Raw genomic sequence first — 8,990 nt, forward strand, 5'->3', positions numbered from 1 at the left:
TGTTAACCTTTTGCCAGCATTGTTTAAAGCCCATATAGAAACCTTTGAGACCATTATTTCAAGTTTTATTAACGTCTGAACTTTTTTTGACAATTTGGGGTACTTTTGAGCTACGGAAAAGATATTTACTCGCCGTATAGTAAACGGTTTTGTCAACCGATTTCAAATTCGTTTTCCTCACGTAATTAGCTAGAATTCTGCCAATTATTATAACCAGAGATGCATTTTTGATGAAATGGTTACGAGTTTCAAAAATTTAGAGCCATTTCTCTATAACAAAAAATACGTTCCGAACGTTGCCAAGCTAACATAATATTCCCAGGGCATAGAGGTAGCTTACTTTAAGCGCGAATGTCGGTGCAAGGTTTCAATTTTGCTCTATTAACATATTTGCACTCACATTTTGCAAAATTTCATGTGTTCCGTTCACGGTAAACGTAATAAGTCAGCGTACAGTAGCAATTTTGACAAACAATCTTCACCAGCGTCTTTGCCGCTAAAAATACTAGATACCTACAAATTTTTGCATAAAAAGATGCAATTTTCATGAAATGGCGGTTAATTTACATTTTTCCGTATCTTAAAACATGGGTTTGAAAAAGTGTGTTTTGTGGGCATGTTCAAATGCTCGAAAAGTAATGAAAAATTAGTTTTTTTGTTCGGGTTATTAACATAAGGCAACTGGGGGTCGTATGATGCTTATGTTAGCTAGAAAAAGTCACAGCTAAGCGGGATCGTTTTTTATCTCCTTTTTTGGTCACCTTCGAGATCAAAAATTCCGACATTTTGGCACCAAAAAGTTAAGTCAACAAAAAATGGGTTTTTTGCCCTGATTTTTTTGACGATGTCAGAAATATATAATTGGCTTTCTGGAGAACCACTATTATACTCGGGTGATTTTGACTCCTTCACCTTCAAAACTGCCAACAAAGTCGAAATTCTGCAGGTTGAGAGGGGTGCCAGAAAAAAAGGTCCGAAAAAATTAACCGTTTTCGTTCCGGTCGAGCCTGGGTCTATAAAGTTCTACACACATTTCTGTGCGTCATTTTGTGGTTTGTACAGTTAAATAGTGGGTAAAATTTTACCCTGAATTTCTATAAGCCTTAAACATGGCAAAAATTGAAATTTTAATAACTTCCCGAAAAACTGTCCAAAATTAAAAAAATATATACCGCTACAATCCTCTGTTACTTAACTTTCTAGTTCTACGGGTTTGGTAAGGTCCGGACAAATTTTGGGGGGTCAAAAATGGCATTTTTTGGTTTTCGCCATTTTCTGTTTTCGCCTTGTGTGCGAACTTTGAGAGAGTACTGGATATGCCCCAGTTGCTCTATAAGGCTAAAATTTCTGAGATGTGGGTCTAGGCACATAAGTCTTTCGGCGGTATAAAGGGCAACTTGCTAGTCGAACTGGTCAAAGAGAAATCGGTCATCAAAAATAGCGCTCAAAATCGGTCTGCGGTCTGTTTTGCGTTCTTTTTGTAGTTCCCTATTTTTTTCTCTGTCCAACGGACTTCATAGGGAACTCAATTGACGTGCAACTTTTCGGGGTTGCAAAAAAGGAACTATATGCGGGCTTTTTCATTGCCAAAATTAGCAATTATCGGCTATTTTTCGGCACTTTTTCGTCATTTTTGGTGATTTTTTGGACCTGGTAGTTATCATGAGCATTGCAACGTCCTAAAAAATCGGAAATCAATTCTCTGGGTGAACTTTTGGTGCTGACAAATTTTCGTTAGAAAAAATCGAAAAGTTGTAGAGATATTCCACTTCAAAGTTGGCCCAAAAATCATAATTTTTGTGGTTTTTGGTGATTTGTTTGCCAGTTTTTTGGACTTTTCTCCAAAGATTAAAAGTTTCATTCACCATATTTTGTCAGCAAACTTTTGTGGTGAAAATACAGTTCATGTTAGATTGGTGTTGTTTCATCAAAATCAGAAAGTATTTTTTTGTCTGCGTGAAGTTTTCAACTTTTTGTACCCAAAGAAGGCTTCTTTCTTTTCTGTATTTTGTAATTCGTCAACAAAAAATTGTTCTTTTTGGTTCTGGTTTTTTTTCAGTTTCCTGCTTTTGGGCCTTAGAAAGTTGGCATAACGGTTTTTTATCCTTTCAAATTGTTTTATTTTTCAAATTTTGCAGTTTTTTGGGTCTCAGAGTCTTCATGTGATGTGCTTGAGCTGCGAATTGGAATACATCCATAAATAATGACTTTTTTATTTTGGATTTAAAATTTAGGTTGGCCGCACAAAATACTAGGTTCCTGCCAATTTTTAGCCAAATAGATGTTTTTTTCATGAAATGGTGACTCAATGAACTTTTACGTAATTTATCAGGCATGTACATGAGTTTTGAGGTATATTGAGACCCTGACAAAATTCCAGTGTTTTTTATGGTTTCTCTATAATATTTTCTTGTTAACCTTTTCACAGCAGTTGTTTTAAGCCCATATAGAAACCTTTGAGACCATTATTTCAAGTTTTATTGACGTATGAACTTTAAGAAACTTTTTTGGGGAGTACTTAAGAAAATTTGGGGTACTTTTGAGCTACGGAAAAGATATTTACTTGCCGTATGGTAAGTGGTTTTGTAAACCGATTTAAATTCGTTTTCCTCATTTAATTAGCTAAAACGCGGCCAATTTTAATAACCAGAGATGTATTTTTGATTAAATGGTGACGATTTTTCAAAAAAAAGTCCAGTTTCATCGCCTTCTGTACCTTCTATGTTCTGAGCCGTTTTTGTATAACAAAAAATACGTTCCGAACCTTGCCAAGCTAACATATTCCCAGAGCATAGAGGTAGCTTACTTTAAGCGCAAATGTCGGAGCGATGTTTCAATTTTGCTCTATTAACATATTTGCATTCAAATTTTTCAAAATTTCATGTGTTCCGTTTACGGAAAACGTAATAAGTCAGCGTACAGTAACAATTTTGACAAACAGTCTTCACCAGCGTCTTTGCCGCTAAAATACTAGATACCTACAAATTTTTGCATAAAAAGATGCATTTTTCATGAAATGGCGATTAATTTACTTTTTTCCGTATCTTAAAACATGGGTTAAAAAAGTGTGTTTTGTGGGCATGTTCAAACGCTCGAAAAGTAATGAAAAATTAATTTTTTTGTTCGGGTTTTTAAATAAGGCAACTGGAGGTCGTATGATGCTTAGGCTAGCTTTTGTTTACTTTTACATTGGGAAAACACAGTACCGGAAAAAAAATTAGATCTTTTTAATCTTATGTTTTTTAAATTGTCTTGTTCAAGTGATTTTGTCCATTTATTTTTTCTGATCATTTTTTTCATTTTTTCTTACTCTTTTCTTTCTTTATTGAAAGCTCGTTTTTGTTTGCAATTTCCTACTTTCGCTCGACTTGATCACTTCTTTGAAAAAAAATAGGCATCAGTGTAACAATTATTTGAGATTTTGGTCTTCATTCAATTCAAAAATTCCTAATTCCACAGATAGGTATTAATATTATTATTATTATTATTATTACTATTATTATTGATACATCTTTAATGTTGCGTTGAATGGGTGGAAAAACAATTGTAAGTAACAATTGTACACAATGAGGGAAATCGGGCTGGGTGATTTTTTAATACAAATTAGCTCGAGGTCAGGTTTCTGACCTATGTTATTTTCTGCGTGGAATCAACAGAGATTTAATGGGAGATACAACTCTTTAAGATAACTTGAATTGGATCACCTATCGAAAGTTCAAATCACGATGGAAGCAGAAGAGAAGACAGGAGTAGAGGACGGAAACGATGAATTTTTGCCAATAAACGATCCCGATGAAAACTTTAAGGATGTTGAAAAGAGCGTGCAAGGAATAGCGAAAAAATCAGTGAAGAGAAGAAGAGAGAAACCAATCAGAAAGGAATCGAAACCAACAATGGTTACAAGGGGACAAAACTTCAGACGACTTACTAAACCTGTGAAAATACCAAAAGATATTGAAGAAATTACTTTGAGTAGTGATGAACCGGATGACACCAACTACAAAGTCTCGGGTAACAATTTGAACAAATACCTGTAGTACAGAAGAGGGTTGGATGAACAGGAATTGGAAACATTGGATAGAGTACTTGAGAAGTTTAGTGACATCAGTAAAGACATCCAGCCAGCAGAGAATGACAATCAGAATACTCGAGAAATTGATCAGCCTGTGCAAACAGACAAACAAACCGATATATTCTGCGACAATCCATCAGACACAGAAAAACAAAGTGAAACAAACTGCGACAACCCAACAGAACAGGACACACAGAGTGGAGGCAGTGATTGCAATCCAGTCGAGAGAGAGAGAAAACTCGAGAAAATAATCAGCCTGCCCAAACAGACAAACAAACCGATACAGTGTGCAATAAACCATCAGACACAGAAAAACAAACTAAAACAAACTGCGACAACCCAACAGAACAGGACACACAGTGGAGTTAGTGATAGCAATCCAGCCCAAAAGGAGAAAATGAAGGATGATGTAAACGACGACGAAAAGGCACGTCAGAGGGAACTCAGAAGAGCAAAGAATGAGAACGTGATTTTGGGGTCTGTTTTGAATGAATTGGATGAACGCGAACAGATTAATAATTCTGAGCAAGAGAAGCCGAATGTTGATGAAGAAACTGAGAAAACTGGAAAAATTACTGGAGAAAACGTTAACAATGTATTTGCAAAAGAGACAATCGGATCGGAGCAAAGCGAAGCGCAGCCGAAAAAACACAAGACAATGATCAGAGTACCCGAACTCGTCTCAAACGCAGATTTGAAAACGCTGACTTATGTTCTTTCTTGGATAAAGATCCTGACGAGAGACTTTACAGTAAATTCATCAGCCAAGAAATTGGAATGGGAGTCTTTGCCAAGAGAAAAATTGATGCTGGGGAATTCTTGTTGTTTTACAGAGGTGAAAAAATAACAGAGGAAGAGTTCGTACGGAGGGAAGCGCGAAACGAAATTGACTACATATTCTGGAACAAGTCATGGAAGCATTTCATTGATGGAAAGGACTCAGATAGTATGGGTCGCCTACTCAATGACTGCGGATTACTTCGCAAACCTAATTGCGTTGCTCGAATTCACACGGATAAAGAGAAAAACCGACACAAAGTTGGTTTCGTTAACAACGATTGAAAAGGATGACGAGGTTGTATACAACTACGGAGGGAACGATTCTGAGGGTGAAGACGTAAACGCCGAAGATGAAAACATACCGCAAATAACTTCAGGAAAGAGGAAAAAGAAAATAGTTCCGAATGAAAAACTGGTTTGATTCTTCTGCGAGGATTCTTTTGCCAAGCCCTACACCTTGAAGAGGCACCTGGAAACGATACACAAAATTGTGAACAAGAAAACTCTCAGACTGATACATCACACAATCTATTCAATGAGAAGAGAGATAGGAAATGCGCACTACCTGTGTCTCGAATGCTATGAACTGTTGGACCGCAAAATCAGACATCAATACCACCCAAGTTAAAGAATCACACACCTAGATGGTTTGAGAAAGCAATTAGTGTTACAGATCTACCGTCCTTCATTCTTGCCCAAGTGTATTCCGGAGAGATAGATACGGATACAGGAACACATCGCTGTCTAACTATCAGACAAAACGGAGCGCGAGTATTCGATTTTCAGCCACTTCTGAAAGAATATGAGGAGGAAATGAAGAAACAGATAGAACAAGGCAGACATCATGATTGAAATTGACGAACTTGAAAGGACGCATTGATAAAATCCGACAAGCAATAATAAAAAGAAAGGACTTCAAAATGCCGTTAAACTATCAGATTGGTTAATTTCTTATCCGGCAGAAAGAACAGCAGCAGCTCGAAAAAACAATCTACACCTACTCAGAAAATTGTTGACCGAATTTCTTTGCCCTGCGATAGGCGGCAATTCAAACTTGATTAATTTCCCCGCTTTTGTTGGACACATTGACAATTTGGTACGCCGTGAGCAAAAAAGCTCGACAGCAATTAGTGAAGAAAGCCACAGCCAATATATTGCCGACGAAAAAAAATTTGCAGTTTAAAGAAAAGATTCGACTTTACTTGGAAGTAAAACTGCACCCTGAAGCTGAAGACCTTTCTCAAAAGGTTTTCCATCTTGTGAACATGAATTTAATAGCAACCATAATACTTCAAAATGCCTCGAGAAGCGGAACTGTATCAGTCATGAGGAGTGAATACATTGACAAAGAAAACCTCTTTACGGACAAAGTGTCGACAGAGTTGCAATGCAATTTGTAATGGATGAGAAGTAATGGATGCTCCAAAAGGGCCAGGCGAGAGGGAACGGTTAGAGGAAATCTTAAAAGTATTAGAGCAAAGCCACAAAAGTTTCTTTTGCGATGGGATAAGATACCAGGTCGTTAGCAAAAGAGAAATGGAACTTTTTCTTAAATTCCGGGAAATTAGAAAGGACATGAATCAGCAACATACATAACTTTTCGCTCCAATTAATTCTTCAGCTCACTTAACCTACGACGAACAAAAACTTTACGCTAGGAGATTCCATTCCACAATCCTAAAGCAGCAAGGATTCCCAAACATATTTTTCACCAGCACGATTTACCGGAACTTCATAGCTACAGAAATGTCCGAGCAGCTGACAGATCCAGCAAAACGGCACGTTGTGAGTGAGCAAATAGGACACTTACCTGAAACATGTAAAGGCTTCTACCAACTCGAACGAAGGTGTCGTCCTTTACTAGTGTCGTTATTGACAAAATTCTTGAGCAACCTAACATCCGATCAGAAGACAGCACACAAGATAACCCACAAACTTTGGAATACCCTTGGGAGTCAGAAAAGGAAATAAACGAAGGTTCAGAAGAGGAGGAGAACGATGAGAAGAACGACGACGAGGATGAGAATTGGACTCCATTGGAGAAAGCAGAGCATAAAAATCAAACTCCATTTGGAGAAATTACAGCTACATTGGTAGCTAAACTCATCAAGGAAAGACCACAAGGATTAAAGAGCCAACGATATCAGCTCTCTGATGAGGACTACAAAATGCTGGGCAAACTCTTCTTCAATTGGAAGTCAAAAGATTCATATTTCTCAAAACTCTTCCGCGATTCTGGTTTGCCATTAAATCTAGATTCAGCGATATCTATTTTCAAAGCTGTAGAAAAACACTTCAAAGCCTAAGAATCGATGGGAGCGATCTGATATGCAACGAAAACTTATCATAAAAAAACTCATTTGACAACACTTATGATGTGATATTTAAACTTTGAAAACTTTTAATTGGTGATTTAAAGCTTTGATTTCTTAAACTTTGACTTCTTGTTTTGAAATGATTAGCGTACATTCTTGAGCATTTTTATTCATAGAATTGTTTCATTCAACTATTGAACGGTTTTTAATGATAATTTCAAACGCAAGCATACATGCTAATCATTTCTGTATTTATACTGTAAAATATTATTTTCTATTTGTCATTATCAAAGTAGAAAAGTAAACTCTGTCCTTCAAGTGGAGTTGCAAAACAATTTGTCTGTTGGGCTCCTGCTATTGCAGCTACACCTATTATGCTCCTCAAAAGTCTTTCAAACTCTCTAAAACTCTCGTTATCTAGTCCACCAAAGGGTTTACGTATGATTTGTGGTTGTGACATTTTAAGTTAGTTTAAATGTGTCGATTAACGTGATTCTATTGATATGAAAATTAGACTTAAGATAAGTTACACAGAGAAATTTTTCTTTGCGCAGAGGGATTTAGCGTAGGATTTCGAAAAATGTAGAGATAACCAAATGAAAAAATGAGCTGTGATGTGGTCTCTTGGCTTTATGACCTTAGGCTGCAGTTTCATCAATTCATGATTCATTGATGATCTCAAGCAACATAATCTAAGACTTCTAGGAATGAGTACAACCGATTATGCTTGAAGAGCGTTCATTAGGCTGGTTCAACACTATATCAATCTACTGCACTGAGAATAAGAACGAAAAAAAACTTTCAACGAACCCTTGATGTGACTTAGGTATAGCACGTAAAATTTCCTTGTTTTTTCCACGTAGTAGGCACAAGGGAAGCTGACAGATACTGCCGGCGTGTTTCAGCTCGTCAGTCTTCTAGAAAAATTGAACGTTGAAGTTGTCTTCCGTCCTGTCACCAACTCATGTACCAGGCTTGTTATTGCATTGACGTAACAAGAATTTGCCCAAGTTTCAAAGCTAATGATTTTAAATAACGATATTTTCTTGCTTTCTTTGACAGGAATGATTGCTTGCTTCGTTTATTGTGTACAAGAATTAATTTAATGTGAAGGTTTAGGAGTTTCAACAAAGAGAGGATGACAGAGCAGCGTTATGGATTTTTGTCTTCGGGATGCGGAGTCGACAACTTCTGAGTAAGTATCGTTCTACTAATTTAATTTTCTAATCAGAAATTAAAAGCAAAAGGGTTTGATCAATATTAGCTAAATTAAAGAAGTAAGAGAAGAATGGAAAGAATCTTTAATCAGCAGCTCGTCAAACTGTTTTTGTAGATCGTTATAGCTTGTCTCTAATATCCAAATTTAAAACTGATGGGGCTCGCTGATATTTACTTTAGAATGTTCTAAACAAACGTAAGTTAGCATGATTAGTTTGTATTTTGTTAAATCGAAATTTTACTCAGGACGTCACTATTTTCAAGTGGCTGCAAGCAAAACTAAATCAATGTCAACTGAATAATTATGAATACAGACAAGTCCTGCTTTGTTTAGTTAGTATGTTAATAGTGTGTGTTCAGGGTGGCAGCTATTGTTTATGTACAAGCATATTATCATAAAATTATGTGGCAAAAACGGAAGAGTCATATTAACTTGAATTTTTACCAGAGGATTTTGAGAAAATTGCCAGAGAAAGTTGGAACCGAAAAGCAACACAATATTTTTGAAGTATTCAAAATTATCATAAGTTTGTAAAAGTCTGGTTTGAAGGCCCTTACGATGGATGAGATTTTGGAAATGAAAGCGATTACGAAGATCCAAAAGA

This window comes from Convolutriloba macropyga, chromosome 2, assembly GCF_964194025.1.
Source record: "Convolutriloba macropyga chromosome 2, txConMacr16.3, whole genome shotgun sequence".
NCBI classification, from domain to species: domain Eukaryota; kingdom Metazoa; phylum Xenacoelomorpha; order Acoela; family Convolutidae; genus Convolutriloba; species Convolutriloba macropyga.